At 41.5% G+C, this 23,404-nt stretch overlaps 2 pseudogenes; one reads left to right on the forward strand and one right to left on the reverse strand.

Annotated features, from left to right (window-relative positions):
- Window positions 1-385: 385 nt before the first annotated feature.
- On the reverse strand, window positions 386-13,155 carry LOC121837816 (annotated as a pseudogene).
- On the forward strand, window positions 13,154-23,068 carry LOC121837818 (annotated as a pseudogene).
- Window positions 23,069-23,404: the final 336 nt, after the last annotated feature.

A 23,404-nucleotide genomic window follows, 5' to 3' on the forward strand; every position in this document is an offset into this window, starting at 1 on the left:
TTATCTACCTACTGAACGTGTTTGAAGCCTTTGGAGAGAGCACGACACGAACATCGCATTCTCGCTTTAATGCCAGTGCTGGAGTTTATGATCGAGCGACCACACGTGTGTAACTCCATATGCACTCGTACATGCAAACCGTACTAATGTATTACATAAACACACACACACAAAAAAAACGAATATTGAACACTTGATGTCGACACCTTGGTGTGATATCCTCACCAAACATATGACAATCAATGAAAAAAAGGCGATGCCAAAAAAATCGACGTGCTTTCACCCTTGGTGTATTGAGACAATGACATTGTCGTGTGACATAAAAAAATTAACAAATAAATACATAAATTGATTTGAAACCCATCGTTAGTTTAAACGAAACTCTTTACTGTTTTGTGATTGCATTTTCGTCGGTGTTTCCTTGCCAGGCAAAAGGCAGGTGTCCTGCATTACAGTTGTAATTTCTATCCTGTTCATTTCGCGCGCACCGTTTTTTTTTTTTCTTCGTTTTGAGATTTCCATAACCATTACTTTCTACAAAGCACGGTTCTTGCGCATCCACGAGGCTCCAAAAGGCTTCGAAGTCTAAGGCCGGCCCGTAGCCTCCGTACTCTTCCGGCAGAATATCAACGGGAAGTTCCTTCTGCAGATCTTCAAACTTTGTTCTGTGAAGGTGTATCTGCATGAAGAAAATAATTTATTACTGAAAAGCACCCCCGGATTCTGCACTGCGTGAAAAGATTAGAATTATCGCTGCATCGACGACTTCTAGGAGAAGTTTCAAATTCGTTGACTACTATAGGTACGCCTCCCTTTCGCATGCTTACCAACGCAAGCCGTTCTCACATAAGAGTTGACCACCTCTATACCTATGTCAGGGAACATGAGAGTGAACATTATTCTGTTAAATCCACACTGTATTCGTGTGGTCACTACATCCCAGTGAAAAACGGTATTAGTTAATCACGAAGCTCTTTCCGTGTTAATAAGAGTGAAATGCATTTTAACAAGTTGGCTGACACTTGGCTAGAATACTTCGGCATATCGAAAAGCTGTTCAATAATCGTCATTATTCGTGACGCATATGGTGGTCGTAGTGGTGCGCTAAAGAGACCATGCGTGGAGCAAGTACAAGGCTAACGGTTGCGATAAGGCGCCCGTGCGATTTTAGCGCCTGTTATAAGAGCCCCTTCTCACATTTTCTATGACTGCTTACATTTCTTACGAATGCACAACAAATAAAGAGATTATGATGCAGACCATTTCATATATATATATATATATATATATATATATATATATATATATATATATATACATGGTGATTTCGGGGTCAACAAGGTGGGAGCAAGAAAATGAAGAAGAGAAAGAGAAAAGAGCGAGCAGTTTGCACGAGAAAAGAGACTGAGACGAGAGACGAAGACGAAGTACACAACGTTCTCGGGACCGACAGGGCAATCATCAAGCTCACGGGGGCTAAGGCTTGCAGCTATACACAAGGTCTTTACCCACGTCGAAGTCTTGCAGCTTTACGCAAGACCTTGTTCCGCCAAGACGGCACAACAAAACCCGGACTGCGCCGCTGCACCACCAACCAGAAAATGAACTCTGATGAAGCTCGCCGCATCCGTGAATTGTAAGACTTCCATTAGTATCGTTTCCTTTTTTTTCTTTTTTTCATGTACTTATGTCATTCGCGCTTTAATCTTGTACTTTTTATTTTAATCATTGTATTATCTCTCGAAATGTAAAGTTTATTTTTCTTTCTATCTATCAAACTGGTCTCGAATCCTTTCTCTTCGCGTCGCATACCTGCGAGAGTGAAATAGTCCACTACAGTATATATATATATATATATATATATATATATATATATATATATATATATATATATATATATATATATATATATATATATATATATATACTGTATATCTATTACAAGGTGGTTGGTGTCATAATTCGGGTATTTATCGTAGAGTCCTAAGACATTTAAGCAGAAACACCCTACACGCGTTTCTGCTATAACTGCAGTCTCCACAACTCCCATAATCTCACAAATTCCTTAAAAGGTTAAGAGACTGGAAGCTAAACTTCAAGTTCCAGCCCTAGTTTGTATCATAACGTCCTAAATGACATGCAGGTGCTCCAAGAAAGCACGACGGGTTATTTCCTGGCATATTGCCGAGCGCGCAGCTGGCCAAGTAGGCAGCGCGCGCGTGGCCTAATGGTTATCGCGCCTGCCTCCCACACGAAAAGCCAGGGCTCGATTCCTGGGAGCGCAGCATGTTTTGTTATTGCTGGAATTCAGTTTTCTGGTAGATTCGAGAATAATGTTGGGCGTATTCGAGGTCCGAATATTCTACGCGTCGAACATTCTACGCCAATTATTCCAGAAGCTCACGGATGTACAAAAGGGGCGCCGCGTGGCGAACCGGACTGAGTTTCGCCTCAGCGTTCGATCCTGCTGCTTCGCCGCTTTTGACGCCCGCGACGCTCTGTTGTTATTCTCTTTTGCCTTTTATTCCTGGGCACAAGTTCGCCCCATTAAACGTTTCAGATTTCTCAGTTATTTCGTTGTTTTGTCACCTTGTTATTCGTGACAATATATCCTATGGCTTAGATGTCATACAAAATATGTCAAGTAGGCATTTCTATACAATTACGATCGCAAATATCACTGACATGCTGCCTCTACCATCAAATAGTGCATGTTAATTATATTTCACAATTTCAGATGACCTTGATAATCCATGTTTGAAAAGGTTCGAGCGTCCACGATCTTTTACACCGCTTAGGTTTTGTTTTAATTTTGAGGCGGCTACGCCACTGTTATACATGACTAATTTTCTTACTATCAATTTCACCTATTGTATTGGAATTGGAATTCATTTCACTACTCAGTAGTTCCAAAGGACGCTATGGTTATTACTGTTGGTGCGCAAGAATAAAGATATCCACATTTTAAAAATATCGTCCATGAGCATTCTCCCGTTCAAGCCGGAAAAGGATGTCTTTTCCGCCCGACGTGGTTTGTGAAGAGTCGGTCTATTTTTATTCCGTAAATTCTTGACGCGCGTTGGCGGGCACTCCTTCGTTACGCAGAACACTTTGACAGTAGTGCGAATGGAGTAATTTTATCGCTAGACTCATTTATTGTGTTTTTCAAACGTTATTTTTAGCAACACCCAGCTTCATTTGCTTTTACTTCGTTCATTGAGAACACCCTAAACAAAAACAAAAACATATTGGCAAAAAAGGCAGTTCTACTAGGCAATATTAAGGGCGTATCCTGGTATTCAAACATATGTTTCGTCCAAAAAAGCTAACCCAAATAACTCAAATTTTATCCATACTCATATAATAAAACTGTTAACCTAAATTAAGGCTTACGTTGAACGAGTATGATCTTTATTATGAGCAGCACGTCTGCGAACCAAGAAAAGTGCTGAATTTTGCGTATTAGCACGTGAATAAAACGCGTAAAAAGTTTTTTCTTTCTTTCTGTGCTTGCGTTTATATTGCATTAGCCGCAGTCCTGTTTCCCTCTTGGTCAAGTCTATGACTAATCAAATACAACGTAGAGAAGAAAGATGAGGATTCAGTTTCCCCGAACTTACTAATTATAGTTTTTGAGTGGCACTGTTCATTGGGTTGGAGGGGAGCTAGTTGAGCCATGATTAGAAATAGAACAAGTTGAATGTTCAGTTGGTTCTATTTATTTGTATTTAATTATTCCAGGCAACCTAAGAAACGTACGCAATACACATCTTATTAGACATTTCTTATGTTTACGTTGTAAAACTCGCAGGACTCACCCTTTCGACGCACTTCTTGCTGATAAGATGCCTAATAATTGACATCAAGATGTCATACTGTCTGATCACAAGGACGGCTTTCATTCGGAATTACAACACTTCTGTAATGTGTGAAAATCACCTCAAAGACTCTGCTGTGGTGACAAAATAATTTACGTAGAATACATACAAGATTTGTTTGTACCTGGAATCAAATAAATTTGATATATTTGGCAGGGCAGACATTTATTTATTTATTCATGATACCTTGAAGGTCCAATCTCGACATTACACAAGGGAGGGGGGGGGGGGGATTTGGTCAGATTACAGTATAGTCAACACTTAAGAGAGACGAACATACACTACGTTACAATATATTATAAACAAAGTATAAATATTCCGTTTGGTCACTGCAGTGGGCACTGCAGTGGGCACTTTCTCGACAACTATTTAAAATAAGTAGGAGGAAACAAAACTTATGAAATTTCCAAATTGTAACTTTACTCTCGCGGCACACGTACAACACTGCGGAAAACAGAAGAAACGCCGAGGTTTGCAGATGAGACCATGAGTTCTGTGAGACCAAAACAATGTTTTAAATGGGCCAGACGCTACGGCGTGAAAATTCGTCTTTATGCGTGGTGCTTTTAAATTAAAAATGAAGATTATCGGAGGATTCAGTTCCATAAGTTGTGTGCACAAGAATTGCAAAAAAAAAAAAAAAAAAACATAAATGTTCGAGCGGCTTCTTATTGCTAAAGAGCAACTGAACCAAATGCACCCGCGCATGTATACACAAAGTAAAAGCATGAATTCAGCACTGAATAGCCACTGTGCCGGTCGAGGAGTACTAATATCAAAAGCTTGATACGGTGCCCACTCTATAAAAGCCGTGCGTGTCTGACCTTGAACCGGCCAGCCTGATTTTGTTCCTTGAAGCCACCTGATGCGTTACCCTACCGAAAAATCCCGTATAACTTTCCCTATCCGGAATATGGAACCGGAAATTTGTTACTGGAAACCCGAAATCCAGATTGCAGACAAAGGAATAATTTTTGAAAACCTAAATTCCAGATAGAGTCCAGATAGAATCTAGATAGATTTCCGGTTCCATAATGCGGATAGCGAAAAGTTATACCGGATTTTTCGGTAGGGTATACATTGTATCATCATGAGTGTAAGCAAAATCATAACTTTTGAGACAGATGTGCGCTCACGCAGCCCAGGCAATGTTCCAGATAACAGGCTTGCGTTTTGTGGCTCCGCTCAGGCGTATTAAGAAATGGGATGCCTACTGTTAACAATCGAAATGTCATTTAAACAACATTTTGGGGCGAATTAGCTTGTTCTCATTAGCGCGTATTCGCGCACTTGACAGAAATATTATGTGTGGTCGTAACAATTTCTTTTCGGTTTGGAATTACATGTATACCCGATTGTACAATACCCCGTCACCATCACTATACCATGGACATCTATAAAAGGCCTGTAAAGGACTCAATTCATGATAATGTTACTCATTTGTCAGCAAAAATACTTTTTTTTTTGTTCTAGTAATTCACTCCTCACACAAAATCTACCGATTTGTGTTAATTTCGACTGGAAGTAAAATATTACTCCCTCTAGAAATAAAAGAAAGCTCCACTAAGTCAAATAAATTCAGAATGTGGAAAAAAAAAACGTCCTGGACCAGCTTTGCTATCAAATCGCTTAGCGGACCTACAAGGGAAAACGTATCCGAGACGAGCAATCTGACTTCTGTGACTTGGTAGTGTGCTATGTGTACATCGCGGAAAAATACTGGCTGCGGTAATAAAAGTATCCAAGAAGCTTCTGACATATTATTGACGTGTCTCAATATATATTGTCTAGCTTCATTGTATCAATGACCATCAACTTCGGTTAATGCGCAATAAAGGTTTGATATTCAGAGTGTTGAAAATTGGAACTCGCAAACACAAATTCCGTACATTGCTTCAACAAACCTATGTTTGCTGCCAAAAGTTTACTCATGCTGAACCCTCCATAGTCGAGAAGCACAGAAATGCCAACGGTCTGTCACGAAGGGTCCGCTGCAACGAACTCCAAAGCCAGATGCAACGCCTGCTGAGCTTCACTGTGAGTAGAAAGGCTCGGAATCCAAGCGCCTGGAATGTTGTCCGAAAATAAATACAATCTTACGCCGAGGCGAACCAGTCATAGCAAAGCAAACATTTCTTTTACAGCGGTAGCTCTTATGGGGTTCCAACATCTTGAACATCCGAGACTAGAAACAATAAGTGGACAACAAACACAAACGTACAGGTATTAATAGACCTTATGCGAAATTTGTCGGTGGTCGGACAACACTGAGAGTGTCACCATTTTAATGTTGGCAAAACTCGTCGGTTACCGAAGCAACGGTGGAGGCATGGGAGACAATCCTACGGGCAATGTGCGATGGCGCCGCAGCTTTGTTTTCCGCCTTCTGACCGTGAAATCTGACGAACGGTTCAAAAAACCTACCAAAACTGTTTGACGAAACTCTCGGAGGCCTGTGCAAGCTGGCGAAAACCGGAAGTGTGCAAGCTTCCACAGCGAAGGCACTTGCTCCGCTGCTTCGACGAGGTTGTCGCCAGCGTGCACAGGCCTATCAGAGATTTCGTATGTCAGACAGTTGCGATAGGTTGTTTGAACCGCTCGTCCACACTCCATGGTCCGAAGGCTGAAAACGCAGCTGCCGCCCCATCGCACATTGCCCATACGGTTGTCTCCGAGGCCTCTACCGTGCTTTGGTGCCGACGACGCGTGCCAGCATTAAAGACGGGTGGATGGATGTTAAATGCTATACGCTTTGTAACGGCCGGCAGCTTGAGCCACGTAGCCAAAGTCGAAAAAGACAAACATATGATTCCCCCCGACCATCTAAACCAAAATCTCCCCCTTACTATCACCAAGCAGTGTGGGCTTCACCAGGATGACCTTTGTAAGATCGAGCAAAAACAAAAACAAAACAAAAAACAGAAACATCCCCCCCCCCGTCGCTCTGTGAACAGTGGGAGCTCTGTTACACAAGGTTTAGGACCCTTTCTACATGAGCTTCAGTGATTTGAGTATTAACTGCAAAACTAGGGCAAAATGATAACATCAAATTTTACGTCAAACTCCGCAGATTTGGAACGATACAATTCCAATTGATTTGGCAAATTTGTGGCGAAGAAGCAATGAGTCGTTGGAGATGTTTTGAGAGGCTTTCGCACTTCAAAAGGCAGAACGGGGCTGGAAGCCGAAGAGGCCAGGCCGACCTTCCACGAATATAAACCTCGAAAATATGTTAAAAATTGGGAAACCTGTGCATGAGGATTGTCGGAGAAACATTCAGGATATTCTTAACATTGTCAATGTGTTAGAGGAAACAGTACAGGCAATCCTCACAGATATCGCATGAACAAGTCCCCAAATGTTGGCAACATTTTCGGCAGTTGTCCTTGTCGAAGGTCGCTTTGGCCTCTTCGTCTTTCACTGATGTTCTGTCACTTTTGAAGTGCTAAAGCCGCTCAAGACATCTCAATGCTTTTTCGCTATAAGCCTGCCGAATACTTTCAATGGCCTCCGCTCGAAATTTGCTGAGTTTGGCGTAGAATTTTATGTTAGCTTTCTGTCCATACTAAATCGCAGATGCGCACGTGCACTTAGTTATATAAACTTGTGCTGCACGGCTTCGACTGTTCGTGGAGTGAGGCCACTGGGCACCGCGACGAATGAAAGTTGTTACCCTCAACCACTACGAGTGCATTGTCGTGCTGTACTTTGTTTTTGTAGAACAAGACCTGTCCGAGAACGTTTCGACATCATTTCATACCTAATTTTTTAATAAAGATTCTCATTAAGATTTTTTGGCAGAATAATAACTGAGATGATTGGAGTTTTTTATGGTTATCACTACAGCTTTCTTCAGTGCCTGTGTAAAGGAAAAGCTGCGCTCTAATTCACGCTTCCCGTTGCCTTTGTTTTTATTTTTTCAGTCTAAGTGCTGGCTGGCAACAGCTAACAACGGACAAGGCTTTGGGAATCCCAGGCGTCATCGGCTGCATAGATGGCACGTACGTGAACATTCGCTGTCGGATGCAAAGCTGCCTGTCACGTATGTGAAGCGGCACGACATCTTCTTTGACACTACAGGAAGTATGCGATGACAAGCGCCGATTCCTCGGCACTTTCACTGGCATTTCTGTCTGTTGCGTTATCCACAAACTCTCTATTAGTTCGGGAGACATGGGAATTGAAGGAGCAGAGGCCCTATCCGGTCATCTGCCAAATGACGTTGACACGATTGAGGAGACGCACCCAATCATGAAAACGAGACCTAGCGAATCGTCACAGGCTCTGAGATTTCGTAGTTATTGATTTCTTCGAATTTATATGTTTTATTGCACAGGTTGTATCTGTCATGGTCAATTCAGAAGGGTGAAAGGATCTTTACTTTAATAGCGCCATAAAATAATAATACCTCTTTTATTTTTATCTGTTTTATGAGACAATGAAATGGTTAAACATTATGTTTTGAGATTTACATTTTGAAGCAACCAAATTTGGCGTTACACCCTAAATAAAAGCAGATTAACTTTGACTGCCCGAAAGGTTAAATTTTTTATTGACTGAAAATATTCGGATTGCATTGTAAGTAACAATCAGCTTTTATACAATCACAATCTTATTACCTCACTCTTCGGCACAAAAACGACATTTTGTATCATGTATTGCCTTATTGGCTTGTAACATTTTGGAAAGTAACGAATGGAAACAACTAGAAGAAAATTTGTACAATCCAGGAGCGTTTTAGAGGAAATGGCGAAGTTGACCTTTTTTATTTTTGATTGTGTGTAACTGTTTCTGCTGTGTTGACAAGAGTTGATTTTATGGTTCTATTATAGTCTTTCAAGTGCGCCTCTGAGTGCTTGAGAGTTGATATTTTGCTGAAGTTGTGACTATGCGTGTGTTTATTGTACCTGCACCTGCACATTGATTGTCACTGTCTCTAATACCGGTTTTCGTGTTTATTTTTATTAAAGATGTCGCAAACTACCCGAAACTTAAATTTGAATGGTTTGAATTTTTTTTTAATTTCTCTAAGGTTCGCTTTCTCAATGTTTGCAGCTTTCAAGCTTCCGAAAGGTTTGAATTAGACAAAGCTCGAAGCTTTCAAGGTTTCTTGAAGTTCGAGCCCCACGGCTTTAAATATCTTCAAATTTTAAAGTTCTAACAAATAAAATATTTGCACTTTGTTTTTCAAGTAAAGTTTGTCAAGTTCAAACTCTTTGAATTTCACGGGTGCCTTTGTCCACATGCCATTTCGAGTCATTTTCGTTAATTTTCTGACACGCGAGCAATGTTCAGGCGAATCCAAGCATAGGGTGCAGCATACTGTAGCTTGAAGCTTAAGGCAAAGCTCAGAGTGTATTTTGGCAAAACTAACACCATGAGCTTGCTGGTTTGAAGGGTGAGCAGGATGCCTTGACGCTCGGCCACTTGGCTTTCATAACAGAGCTGCCAGCCAGTCTTCTACTACAGTAATCAAACTTCGATTGCTTTGCCAATTGCATATTGTTACGCCCAAAATTTGAGTTAGGTCGTTGGTAATTTGCATCAGTTCCTAAATCTTCAAGATACGGGTACACATTGAAACAATTTAAAGTGTCATAATATATCTTTGAGTTGTCGAACATGCTTCAAAGTTCGTCGAATGGGCCATTAAGTAATGTCTCACCTTTGAAAGCGGTCAAATTTTTCATTCCACCAAGTTCGAGTTTTGTTGGAACTTTTCAAGAAAATAAGTTTAAAAATTGTTGAATTTTTTAATGGAATTTACTTGGAAATTCGAACATTTTCCAACCACCTCGTTGAAAAAAGTTTAGGGCATCTCCAATTTTTATGTTCTGACATTTTTACAAGTAGTATAAGCAATGGCTAAAGTTGAAAAATCATGTTTTGCCTATTGTCTTCTGTTTTATAAGAGCAAACTACAACATTGACGGAGTTACTTGAGGGTACGTGCAACTGATTGGCTGTATTTTATCCTTGCTTCGAGGAATATTTGAGAAACATAAATCAGTAAATGCAACAAAAGTTTGACATGGTATTTTTTATTATCTTAGGGATTAGCCGAAAAATTGCTTATTACACCAGTCAACCGTTTTGACGGCAACCACCTCTCACTTGTGTCAGTAAGGCCATGTACTGCTCGTGCACTTCCAAGTGTTCTGTGTCGCCTTTCCTTGTTGGTGTCCTTCTCATCGTGGATGCCTTTAATTTGGGAGAAAGACTCCGCCATCTGTTACTGCCAGGTCACGCCGCTGTTCACCCGGTCAGCCCGCCTCCTCCTCCTTGCTCCTGCAGACGTTTCAGCTCTGCTATCTTCTGGAGGAGAGCCCGTCGTTTAGATTAGAAAGTTCTGCTCCTTCACTGCTGGCGAGGTTGCGGCGCCCTCCGTTACTCCAACTACAGGGGCAGTCTTCTGGATTACGCAGCTAACTCTACGCATCACCTCGGGCTCGAGACTGTCGTCAATGGCACGAGTTCTAGCAAACTCTTCTTCAAATTCAAAATTGCATCGTGAAACTCCGGACGTCTTGTTCACTTTATGAGAATGACTTTTCCGCTTGCGTCTTACATCTGTCGTCGTACTGGAATGCTGCCCCTGATATCTTTAAGACTAGCTTGAGGTCAAAGACGATTTGTTCAAACATTGCCTTCTTGGTTCAGAACCTCTTCATTGGGCCTATTTCTGGGTAATATTTGTTTAGTAGTCCGACGAGCAGCTTGGAATCCCCATGTGTCCACTTGTCAAGTGCAGTAACTATTCCTGTGGTTGCATACCTCCTTGTTACTTTCCCAAACTTTCTTCTAACATGTCCGGGGTTTGTAGGTCCTCGGGGTTTTCTGCACCGGGGATCAAACACACAACGAACATGAATAATTTAATAAATACATTTTCGTTTCCTCTATTCCCAATGCTCATAATGAAACATATATCTAAACTGCAATATGCATGCATTTACCACTATTTTGAAGTGCAACCTAGCGTGTATAATTATTGAGGAAACACTTTTGAGAACCTAGTACAAAAGAAAAACCACAAATTTGGTTCGCCTGATTTGCACTGCAGAATAACAAGCGATTGCCTGTTTGTTACACAAGTGGATAAAGGCAGACTGCATTTTCCTAGATTTCTGCAAAGCGTTCGATAAAGTATCTCATAAACTACTTCTTCGGAAACTGTCCAACCTTAACATAGATGCTAACATTCGTGCTTGGATTCAATCCTTTCGATCATTGTAGCCACAATTTGTTACAACAAATAATAATAACTCTTGCTTTTCGTCTGCAGCCTCTAGGGTTCCCAAAGGATATTTTAGGACCTTTACTTTTTAAATATATATTAACGACTTCCCTTCTAATGTTTCCTCGTATATTTGCTTATTTTCTGACGACTGCGTGATTTACCGTGAGATGCTTAATAATCTTGATAACATCATGCTTCAGTCTGATATTAACGCTATCTACCCGAAATGTGACGTATAGTCTATGACGCTTAATGCTAACAAATGTAAGTCCATATATGTTTCTCGCTAGTCCCATGAAGCTAGCAACTACTTTCTTAATCAGACTCCCAGCTTGACATGGCATCTTCTAACAAACATTTAGGTGTGCATTGAACTTCTAACCTCTCACGAAAAACGTATGTTCAGTGTATCACATCTAATGCTAACCGTATGTTAAGCTCCTCACGCGCAATTTTTAATTAGCACCTGTTTCACTGAAGCTATTTGTTTTTTGTAAAACTCTACTTCGACCGAAGTTAGAATACGCAGCCCCTGTCTGGGATCCCGGAGACAAGCCACTGTTATCAGCGCGTTGTAAGTCATTCAAAATATATCCCGCTCGTTTTATTCTTCCTAATTATCATTATACATCTAGCGTCACTATGAAATCAAAATTGTTACTCCCGCCCCTCTTCCTGCGTCGGAAGCTTTCACGCCTTTCTTTATTTCCCAAACTTTATTTTTATAACTCTGTGCTTCGTGACAAATTAATCACCCGTTTCATTTATATTTCTGCTTGTCATGATCATTAGCACGAAGTTGAGGAAACTATCGCTATCACATCTACATTCCAATATCCTTTCCTTCCTCGCACATCCCTCAATTGCAACCACCTTCCCGGACCAATTGCATCCATAACTGACACAGTACTTTTTAGGTCTGCTCTTATCGATGTTTTCATTTTTTTTTAGTGTGAATAACTATACATTACATTGTTTTGATCCCGAGTGCGCTCTCCCCTTCTGTAATGTCTTCGTGCCCCGAGCGTAAAGCAAATAAATACCGTATTTACTCGAGTAATAGCCGCGCTGTTTATGAAGCAAACCTGAAGGTTCGCTTTTCCGCAGAGCACGCTTATTGCCAATCACCGCGATTGACAGCATGATTCCAGCGGTTTACAGGACAGAGATAACGTCTTCGTGCGAAGATGCCATCTGTGAAGATTGCATATGTACTGTACGGAGAATCGTGCTCTCGATCTTGTTATTCGCTATGTTATTTATGCGCAACGCAATGATGGATGTATATGTGTTCTGTGGGAAAGTAGACGCAAGGATCTTGTTCATAAATAGTGCGGCTATTACTCGAGTAAATACGGTAAACAAATAAACAAACTACACTGCATGTCAAAGTTGACAGGTTACAATGCACTAATTTTGTCAAATGCACCTTGACAGCGACCTCAATAAGGCAAAGGTAGGGAACAGCATTTACGCTTTGTGGGATTGAAACCTTGAGAGCTCACAGATTGGTTCAAAACAGATGACTGCTTTTGACAAGTTCTGGGTGTCCCTAAAATAAGTTCTCGAAAATTAATGGTACCATTAATTTTTGTGAAATTTTCGCAAAAAGATGGGCGACTGGACGTACCAGATAAAACCTTCCTCTGAATACGTCTTTTACTGGTCCCATTTACAAATGAAAATTTCGAATCTCAAACCCAGTACGAAATTGATAAAAAACAAAAGCATATTTTCGGAATATGGATCATCCTTGAAGTAGTCTGTTTTATTAGGTATGTAGTCGTAGTCGGGACTTCAAATTTTGACACGTAAATGGGACCAGTAGGAAATGTATTTGAGGAAAGTTTCTACGTTGTACGTTTAGTCCCTGACTTTTGCGGAGTAATTTTAGTTACAAACTTTTCTTTTTGGAAAAAGGACAGACGGTGAGAATTGAACGTATTGATAGGATGGTTTAATCACTATAATCTCACCTTCTAGGTCGTTATTCAGCATCACATGTTGAATTCCGTGGGTTGATGGAGGAGTCGACATGCCGGTTTACGAAAGTGAGTTGATAGATCGAGTAGATTAAGAGACAATGACAGACAAGATGCATAGGGGAAACGACAAGCTTGATGATCAGGACTGGGAAGTGAGAAATCCCCTTCCTACGCTTCCAGCGCCCCAAACAAAAATGTCCTGTGGTCGGCTATAGAAAATTCATTGTATGGTCGACTTTAGCTATTTGGCCCAGTTAGCTAAATGATTTTTTATGGCTGTCTTTAGCATTTTTCATGGTCGTTTTTATGGGCCTCTTTAGCTTTGTCTATGATCCTAACGCTGTCCAGCCATAGCGCTCTTTACCTTGTCTAATGGTTGGCGAAAAACTTCTCTATGGCTTACCATAGCTATGGCTCTCTTTAGCCAGAAAACTAAAAAAAAAATTATTTCAAGTTGGGAACGCTCATGTAGATATACTTACATACATCCCTGAACACACAGAATGCACAGAACACAACACAATACACAGAATACACAGAACAGCAACAACGCAGCGCCATCGGATCCCTCTCTACATATGCCAAATACGCACTAGCTGTATATATAGCAGTCTGATTTTTGAATCCGACTTTGCCGGTGACCTTTCATTTGTCGAAAAATGTGGAGAGGCGGAGCAAATATTACTCGTACTTAACACATTATTTGAATTGTCTCTTAGAATAGCCCCCATCTCTGAATTCAACACCCTCAAAAAAAGGAAATTTAAATAATTAGGCTAATTAACTAAAATGTATTAATTATCTTTTTAATAAGTTTGATGAATCACGTTGACAATGCAGTGATGACATGCAGTACACTGGTGCTGAAAATTGCGATCAAGCTATTGCTTGATTGCAGTGTTCGGCGCCAGTGTAAGTTATTTTCACTTTTGGGGGTAATAATGAATTTTAATTGTTGCACAAGTATTTTAATATATTTTTCAAACAAAACGTATTACTGGTTTTCACGACGCGTTGCAACAGCAGAGAACATATCTTGGGTCATAGCTTGCCACCGGCATTACAGAAATTTAGTATTGAATTAATTTTCCACCGTGAAGGGTTTTTACTAAAAACGTAAGCGCCGGTAGTGATTTTCTATAGGCGCGGAAAGAATATTTATTACTTCTTAGTCTTTAGATTCAAGGCCATAAAATTCCTATAGACAGTTAGAGACAATTTATTGGTTCCCAATCTTTAGAGCTGTGGCCATAGAATTTTCTATGAGCAGTTAAAGAAAATTTTTTGGTTCCCAGTTTTTAGACACAAGCACTTTCTATAGCAGGCTGTAGCTGTCTTTATAGATTTCTATGGCCGACCATAGAGGGCATAGGGGGTGATAGCCCGCCATATAATTTTCCATAGACGACCATAGACCATTTTTGTATGGGGCTACTTGTGAATATCATCATGTAAATTTTAATAAAAGAATGGTTTCTTAGTTAGTTTTACTTTTTTGACAATTAATGAAAAATATACCTAAAGTAATTGCGTTGAAGAAAACAAGCGGGTTATATTGTTGTTACTTTCCTTGCCAATATCATTTCAAATTTCTCACTAGATGGCGCCAGCAGCAGCCCAACAGGCATCGGGTGTTTCTCTTATAGCAAGTTTGTTTCACGGCACTCGTGCCCACGCGTGCCCACTCGCAGCGTGGAGCAGGTCCGTTTCGGCAGGGTGGTTTTCATTTGAACCCTTTCGTATTTCTACCTTCTCATTTCAACCCAGCGTAAACAACTCTCGCTTCTCGCCCTTTCTCACTTAAACTTCACTTCACTTTATTACCTTAAAGACCCCCCACCAGGGGGTATTACATAAGGGGTGGGTACACATGGATTAGTTCGTGGGTGCCATAATTATTCAGAGAGACATATGAGTTGCTACATTGTCCATGAAGGTTGATGGGCAGGTGACGGCAGCGATGTTGTGGGAAAGGCCGCTCCAGTCTGAAGCTGCGCGGGCCGTTCTCAAAACAAACTTTCGGGTTTTGATCAATCTCAAAACAACTTTTCTCGTTTTAAACATTCTCCTCTCAAACTTTCTCAAAACATACTTTCCGGTTTTGACCATACTCAAAAATACTTTTTCTCATTTTAACCTTTCTCCATTCAGACTTACTGAAAACATACTTTCTGGTTTTGACCATTCTCAAAACGACTTTTCTCATTTGAACCGTGTACATGATCAGGCTGGGGAAAAGCAATAATTTAAGCATCTACGCACGGCAGGCCAAAATAAAGGAACGAGTTACATTATGAAGAACAGGCCCCTTAAGCTTTATTGCGCCTTGAAATGCATCTTGGAGAATGATATCTAAAAGTTATGTCAATCCACGGCATCAGGGACGACACATAGGCAAATATGCAATGGTCGTAGATCAGTAGGACCTCTACGACACCGGTTGTAAATATTTCGATATCCTTACAGAACATGCCAGATGAGCATAATTTGCATCCGATGATTCACGGCTGAAATAAAGAAAAAAAAACTGTGCCTGGTACGAAAGTCCTCAAGCCACGCAACATCCGCACCCGCACATTTCGAAAAAACGCTGCAGCTCCCGACGCCTGTCTGCCTCCCAACGCGTTATGGCGTGCCCACCCCCCAGCATTGGAGCAATGAACAGCCCCCAGCGCAGACGTGATCATCTCAGGGATTATGCATATAATTATCGCATTCTCGATTTGACAACTGAACCCGAATTAATCCAACATCATGACATCGGAGTCTTTCTGCGGTACTTACAAGCAATAACACACACTTAAAATAATGAACAGCCTCCAGCGTAGACGTGCTAATCTAAGAGTTTTTGCATATAATACTCGCATTCTCGATTTGACAACTGAACCCAAATTAATCCAACATCATGATCTCGGAGTCTTTCCGCGGTACTTACAAGCAATAACACACGACTGGCGCAATGATCCATCCGCTCCACAAGACGACAAATTAACGACATCAAGAGCGCCAGAGGTGAAATTAAGTACCGAAATAGTCCTAGCACTTTTGGAACCACGTCACCATGTGCCCAGGTAGCTACGTCAACAGACTCGGGGCGGGACGCAGGCATAAGGCAAATTGTTGTATGAACTATGCACGATATGGCGCCACTTTGCAGCATATATGTACCACCTTCACTTCATCTTAAACCTTCATCCTCAACTGTCTCTCCTTCTTTCTGTACCCCACTGCCCTCTGTTTTGAGCGCGTTGTTCAAATACAGTGTACAAATGAGAACAGGTTCAAATGAGAAAGGGTCGAAACGCGAAAGGTTGAAACGCGAAGGGCGTTTCGCGAATGGGTTCAAACGATAAGGATTCAAATCGGAATGGGTTGTTTCGAGATACACCTGTTTCGGCCGGCACTCCACGAGTGGTTGCCCTCTCCGAGTTCGTTTCGTCGCTGACACCCCACGCGTGCATGCACTCGCTGCACAGAGAAAATCGAGAGTGCGCCAAAATGCAATCCCCTCATGCCTCGCTCCGGCGAGGCCGGCGAGGACCGGGAGCAGACGACGAAGGTTTGTTTGCTACGATGTGCCGCGGAACCGAAATGAAAAAAAAAAGTAGATTTTCTGATAGAAATCGCGTTCCGCGGGCAACGGAATCAAACGCGAGCTTGAATTGTGAGCGTCTGCTATTTCACAAAGGAAGAAATTGACAAACCGTGCTTTATTTGGAAGTTTTAAGTCTCTCTGTTGCCGTACAAACGCTGAAATATACCAGTGTGTAAAGAAATGCTCAGAACAAACGCATCAGAGGCCCCCGAGTTGTTTATCACCATCCGTGTGCGGGTGAACAATTTAACATTTGTCGACAAAACTCCCCCAGCAGAAACCTTTGACTGCCCGATAAGCATCAGAAAAAGCTAAACATAGTGGCTTTACCTGAGGCTTGGGCAACATCAGCATGTTTAACATCTACTTACATCAGATAAGGTGCCCCGTCGTGTAGGCGGACACTTGTCTACACACTGTCGCTCCTGCCAGAGCACACCGACTTTTGGTGAAACAACTGTTCTTGGGAGATTTCAAGACCGGACTACTCGAGAGATCTACGAGGCTTTTGAAATTAAAAAAAACTAGGACAGCAATGCGTCAGCCAACCGTCCCTGTCGCTGAGTGCTAAGTATGTGTCTTTTTTGGCCGACGCTTATGCGCAGTAACTCTGGCCGACCAAGGGTGAAAGTACCGTTTTCTAATTTTCTAATTTCTTCCTTTTCTTCTTCTTCGTTTTCTTTGTTTCTTTTAACCTGTACATATTTTCTTCCTTTCTTCTTCTTCGTTTTCTTTGTTTCTTCTATCTGGTCTTCACTTCACGTGGGGTTCAATTTTCATGGCTTCTTTTTCCTCCTTTTCTCTTCTTTCTAAATAAATCAGTTGGGAGTCAGCGCTCTTTCGTTCTACTGTCCTTTTCTCTTCCGCCGAATGTTTGTGCGCTGTTTAATATCAGAGAAAGCTCTCGTTCTCGACGCCCTCACCAAGGCTAATATCTGATCAACCTGTAATGACGATCCAAATCGAAAGTCCCACGAAACGTTTTGCTGGATATTTCAACAGACTAGTTTTAGGCCGTACCTTTTCAGTGGTTCACGCATACCATGCACAAACGGATCAAGCTTCTGCTCGGACAGCATCATCAGTTTTCTTCAGTGTAAACGGTCATGAGAATTGAAAGATCGGAACCAGCTGCTTTGTAGACAGCTGGTTGCGGAAGTTTACGCGGTCTGTAACTATCTCTATGACAGCCGAGTTGCTTGAAGTCGTCGCTACTACAGGTTGCTGCGACCAACGTTTGTAGATAAACGTTGGTTGCGACTACACTCGCATTCCCATCCACCACTGGTCGCGTTCAGTAGCGGCTCCAGGAGTCAAGGATTCAGCGCTCCTTCCACTAGACGGCAAAAACCGACTTCAGTTGCACGTTACTCGAGGTTTTGGAGTCAGGCTCTCGTGCACCGTTTCCGGAGACGATGCATGAGGAGTGAAAGGAGCGCAGCATGACGGAATTCCGGATCGCGACGAAGTTCCGGCGCTAAAAGAGAGAAAAAAAATGGCGAGATAAGCTGCGTCGGTTCTGTCGCGGGTGTGCGGTTCGTTCGCTTTTCTTAATGAAAAGTGCTCGAGGTAAGACGAATAACGCCTTTGAATTTCTTTTCCAGGTAAGGCTCTTTTCGGAAAATGCATTCGACCGTACTTTGTTTGGTTTGAATATGCCGATAAATAATGTAAACGTTCATTTGACGCCGTGTCTTGGGCGCTGCTGCATGAAAACTCGGTGAATATTGATGATAGTCCTGTCGGCGTTTTACAGAGCAAGGCAGGGTATGAACACGACTTTGGTAGCCGGTTGGACACTCACGCAGAGCACGATCGCGATTAATGTTTTGTTTGCGTAGCGAAACCGGGGTGTACGCTGGCTGACGATCGTTCGGCCGACAAAATCTTGATCGCCGAGCGCGGCCGAACTTCCCGTATGTATACGAATACATTTTATAGGAAGTTCGTAACGAAGGGCAGAACAAATGTATGGCCGTATAAAAAAAAAAAAAAAGTATCGCAACCGGCAGCGGAGATTCGATGAGCTCCATATTTTGAGTGTGCTGACGACGTTTTTGTCTGTTTCTATAACAGAAGCAGCCTTTGCACCACCCTGCGAAGGGCTCGATCGCATTGGATCGCTTCGAACAGAAGCGCCGATGTGTACAGTCACTCGCTTTTTCTTTAACGACCTTGTCAAGACTTCTTCAATACCGGCGTCAAATAAAAGCGATCGTGCTCGCCACCCTTTGCTTCCATTTTATTCGAAAACCGTCTGGAGCAGGGGAGGGAGCGGAAATTGCGTACAAACAACTAAAGGGCCGCGATTTTTTTTTTTTTTGCCGTTTACAGGAGTGAGACAGGTGAAACAGGTTTTCTGGAGCAATTTTTGGAGCAGAAAAATCTGGATATTGGAGCACCTTAGGGGCACAAAATTCCTCGTTTTGGAGCAGCAGTTTATGCATTTTGGAGCAACTTCGAAGCACAAAAGTCTACAGTTTGGAGCAGATTAGGAGCTGAAAATCTTAGAGCAGCTTCTCAGATATTCAAATCATTTAAAATTTTCATTTCATTTCATCTCATTTATTGTTCCCTCAAAGCGCCCGGAGGCATTACATGAGGGGGGGAGAGACAAAAGAAAAAGTTCGCTGCAAAAACAAGAAAACACTAACAGTGAAAACAGCACGCGACAGATCGCGCACACATACACAGCATACTATATACACAACAGGTACACACCAGAGAGCGTATAAAATTAAACTGACTTAAATAATTCTTCACATACACTCCTAAACTGTGCACAGTCTGAGATATCAACCACACTTTCAGGGAGGTCATTCCATTCATGAAAAGCCAAGATCAAGGGCGACTCTGAAAAATGCTTAGTGCGACATAAGAGTAGCCTAATTTTATGACGGTGATCATGCCGAGGAAAAATCCTATGGGGCGGAAGTAAAAGTTGACTTTTAAGGTCAGCGTTGTAATAATACACGCGATGTAGAAAAGCCAGTCGTGATACTTTCCGTCTATTACATAAAGGAACAAGGTCAGCTCTTGTTTTTAGTGCTGTCACACCCGACGTAAAGGAATAATCTCTAAGAATAAAACGTACGGCTCTGTTCTGAACAGACTCTATTTTTTTAATTAAATAATCTTGCCATGGGCTCCAAATAATGCTCGCATATTCTAGTTTTGAAAGAATAAAAGATTTGTAAGCTAACAATCGAACGTCACTTGGTGCTAAAAACAAGTTCCTCCTAAGATACCCTAGAGATCGATTCGCTTTGCTCACAATATGATCAATATGCATTTTCCAGTCGAGATTATCCGTTAGAAATACTCCGAGGTATTTGTAATGAGTTACATTTTCAAGAATTGCACCATTAACTTTATAATCAAAGGCAGACTTAGACTTAATAGTAGCAAAAGTAAGAAGCTTGGTCTTTGTAATATTGATATCCATTTGCCATTTAACGCACCCTAACCATAGCGAATCAAGGTCACGCTGGAGGGCGAAGCTATCTTCGTTCGAGATAATGCGCCTGTATATCACGCAGTCGTCAGCGTATAGCCGAATTTTTGAACAAATTAAGTTAGGTAGATCATTAATGTAAATTAAAAAGAGAAGAGGGCCGAGGACGGAGCCTTGCGGGACACCGGATTTTACTGAGATACTTCGAGATGAGTCGTTATGGATCGAGACTGATTGAGTTCTTTCAGAAAGGAATTCTTTGATCCAGTCTACAAGAGACTGATGCATATTAAGTGACTTAAGTTTACTTATCAAACGCTGGTGCGGGACCCGATCAAACGCTTTCGAAAAATCGATAAAGATAGCGTCAGTTTGCGTTTGTGAATGAATGTTGTCATGGATATCAGTGATAAATTCAAATAACTGAGTTTCACACGACTTCTTTTTACGGAAGCCGTGTTGGTTAGGAAAAAAGAAATTAATTTCTGTAAGGTAATTCACAATATGGCTGTAGATCATATGTTCCAGAAGTTTACAGGGTATGCTAGTTAGTGAAATGGGATGGTAGTTATTGGCGGAGGTAGCATCACCGGATTTAAAAATAGGGGTAACTTTTGCATGTTTCCAGTCCTTAGGTAAGTATCCTTGGTCCGGACTTTGTTGAAATAAAAGTTGCAGAAGAATACTCGAGACCGGCAGCGCGAGTTTGAGCAGTTTAGACGTAATTCCGTTACTACCCGGGCTAGTTGAATTGGAAAGGTTGAGGATAAGCTGCCTTATCCCATCAGAATCAACAAAGATGCGATCAAGGAAAGAATTATTATAAATGTTATCACAGGCAGGCAAAGGAAATGACTCGTCAGTGAAAACCCCTCCAAAGAATTGATTAAAAGTAATCGCACTTTCTAAATCGGACAACGTATCCCCATGGATGTCAGAAAGACCGCTCGGGGCATTTTGACTTTTCGGAGGGCTAATGACTTTCAAAATTTTTTTAGGATTTGAACTTAGTAGTTGTTTAAGAGTGCCACCAAAGAATCGTTGTTTGGCATCTTCAATTGCCTGCTTACAGAGTTTAGAATGGTTTAAATATTTGTCCCAAGAGGTCGTACTATTATGCTTCTGTGCACTTAAAAAAAGTCGTTTTTTGGTGTTAAGGAGGCCTTTTAGATACCTCGAGAACCATGGCTTTTGAATATTGGATGGTATTTTGATTTTAGGCACAAATAGATGCATAAGTTCTAAAAGCCTGTCCTTGATTAGAGTTCAGTTATCTTCAACTGATCTGAGACTAAAAGAACCCTGAAATTCGATAAGGAATGACTCGAGTGCCGAAGTAATCTCCGGTAGGTTTGCCCTAGCATAATCAAAGATGACTTTATGTTCGCAACACATTTTGTGAACAGCAATGTTAGCGTCGATCACCACCATTCGGTGATCACTGATAGCGTCAATAGCATTTACAGATAGAATTAACTCTGGAATAGACGTAAAGAATAAATCAAGAATCGCATTGTTTCGCGTAGGCACCAACACAACCTGGTCAAGAGAACAAGATTTACAAATATCAATAAAGTCCCTACACTGCGAAGAACTTCAGCAACTACTCTCAGGCACACAATCAATCCAGTCAATCCCGGGATAATTGAAATCCCCACCAAGAAATACAGGACACTGCGGGTAACGTAGTGTAACAAAATTCAAAATTTTATACAATTCCTGGAGAAACACAGCTTGCGAGTCTGGAAGCCTATAACAAACTGCAACTAAGATATGAGAAAATGCACATTTAACTTTGACAAAGCATACCTCAATATCGGCATCTAGCTCCACAACTACCGAGGAGAAACACTTTTGGATGATATGATATGTATCACATAAATCAGATTGTTCTTTTTTAATCGTTATTTTTATCCACCCGGCCTGGTTCTATTAAGTCTTCAGCGCCGATGCGCACCGACATAAAATATAAAAGAAAAAAAAACGGAAAAGGCAAACGCGAGTTTCATGCGCATGACAGGAAACACAGGCTTGCTGCATAGTTAGGTGGGCACCAGGTATTTCACTCTCATACGAACTGGTGCCAAAGCACAATTGTAGTACAAAACTTTTTGAAGCGGTGATTCGAGAGCATGAACAGGGAAGCATGGTTTACTACAACCAGACATCGACTGTACGCTCGTAGAGAGCATGTGCAGATAGAAAAATACTCCCCACAAAAGTGAGTCACGAGGTAATAAGTGAACCATTCTGATGTTAGCCTGAGACTGAGGCAGGAAAAGAGGAAGTTTCAAAGTAGAAGAAAAAGGAACAGTCGAGGATACGTCTCTATTTTTAAGATACCTTCCTCCTTTCCATAAAGAACATAAAGTAGAGATACAGGCATTAAAGGCCGAAGCTACATCGTTCAAAAGTAATCTTCAATTGCATCAAAAACGCCTCGACGACTTGGAGGACAGAAGTAGGCGCCGTAATCTTATCATTTTTGGTGTTCCCGAGCCTGATCGTGAAAATGCTGCAGTGCTAAGAAAACAGATAATTGAGGAGCTGATAGCGGAAAAACTCGGTGTGGTTGTCAACTCAGTTGAAAGAGTGCATAGAATTGGCAAAAAAAAACCGCGATAAAGCACGACCTGTAATCATGAACTTTTTTACTATAACGAGAAGTTGAAGGTATTAAAAAATTGCCATAAACTAAAGGGAACACCAGTATCGATAAACCACGACTTCTGTCAAGGCACTTTAGCAAAGCGCAGCAAACTGTGGTCTCGTTCTGGGGAGTTTAAAGCTCGAGGTCATAAAGTGTCTCTTGATTACGATAAGCTGCGAGTGAACGATGATGTGTATGAATGGGATGAAGAGAATGATTGTCTAAAATGTATTCGCTCTCAAGTACAGCGAAGCAGAGATGAGTGACTTGATAGCAAACAATTGCGCGTTGTTCTCATAAATGCCAGAAGCATTGTCAATAAAGTTCACGAGCTTGAAGAAATCATATTTACATATGATCCACAAATCATAGCGATTACAGAGACCTGGTTATCAGCAGACATATCAGATTCCGAAGTAGTTCCCCCGACGCACAAACTGGTTAGACGTGATCGAGGCTCCCGAGGAGGGGGAGTTGCTTTAGTAGTCAAAAAGGAAATTATTTCCGTTACTATGGACGAGATAGACGACAATGAAAGTGTGTGGTGTCAAATGGATTATCTTGGGTTCTCGGCTCTTGTAGGTGTGATCTATCGGCCCCCC

Source organism: Ixodes scapularis, unplaced genomic scaffold (assembly GCF_016920785.2).
Source record: "Ixodes scapularis isolate PalLabHiFi unplaced genomic scaffold, ASM1692078v2 PGA_scaffold0__279_contigs__length_252992795, whole genome shotgun sequence".
NCBI lineage: Eukaryota > Metazoa > Arthropoda > Arachnida > Ixodida > Ixodidae > Ixodes > Ixodes scapularis.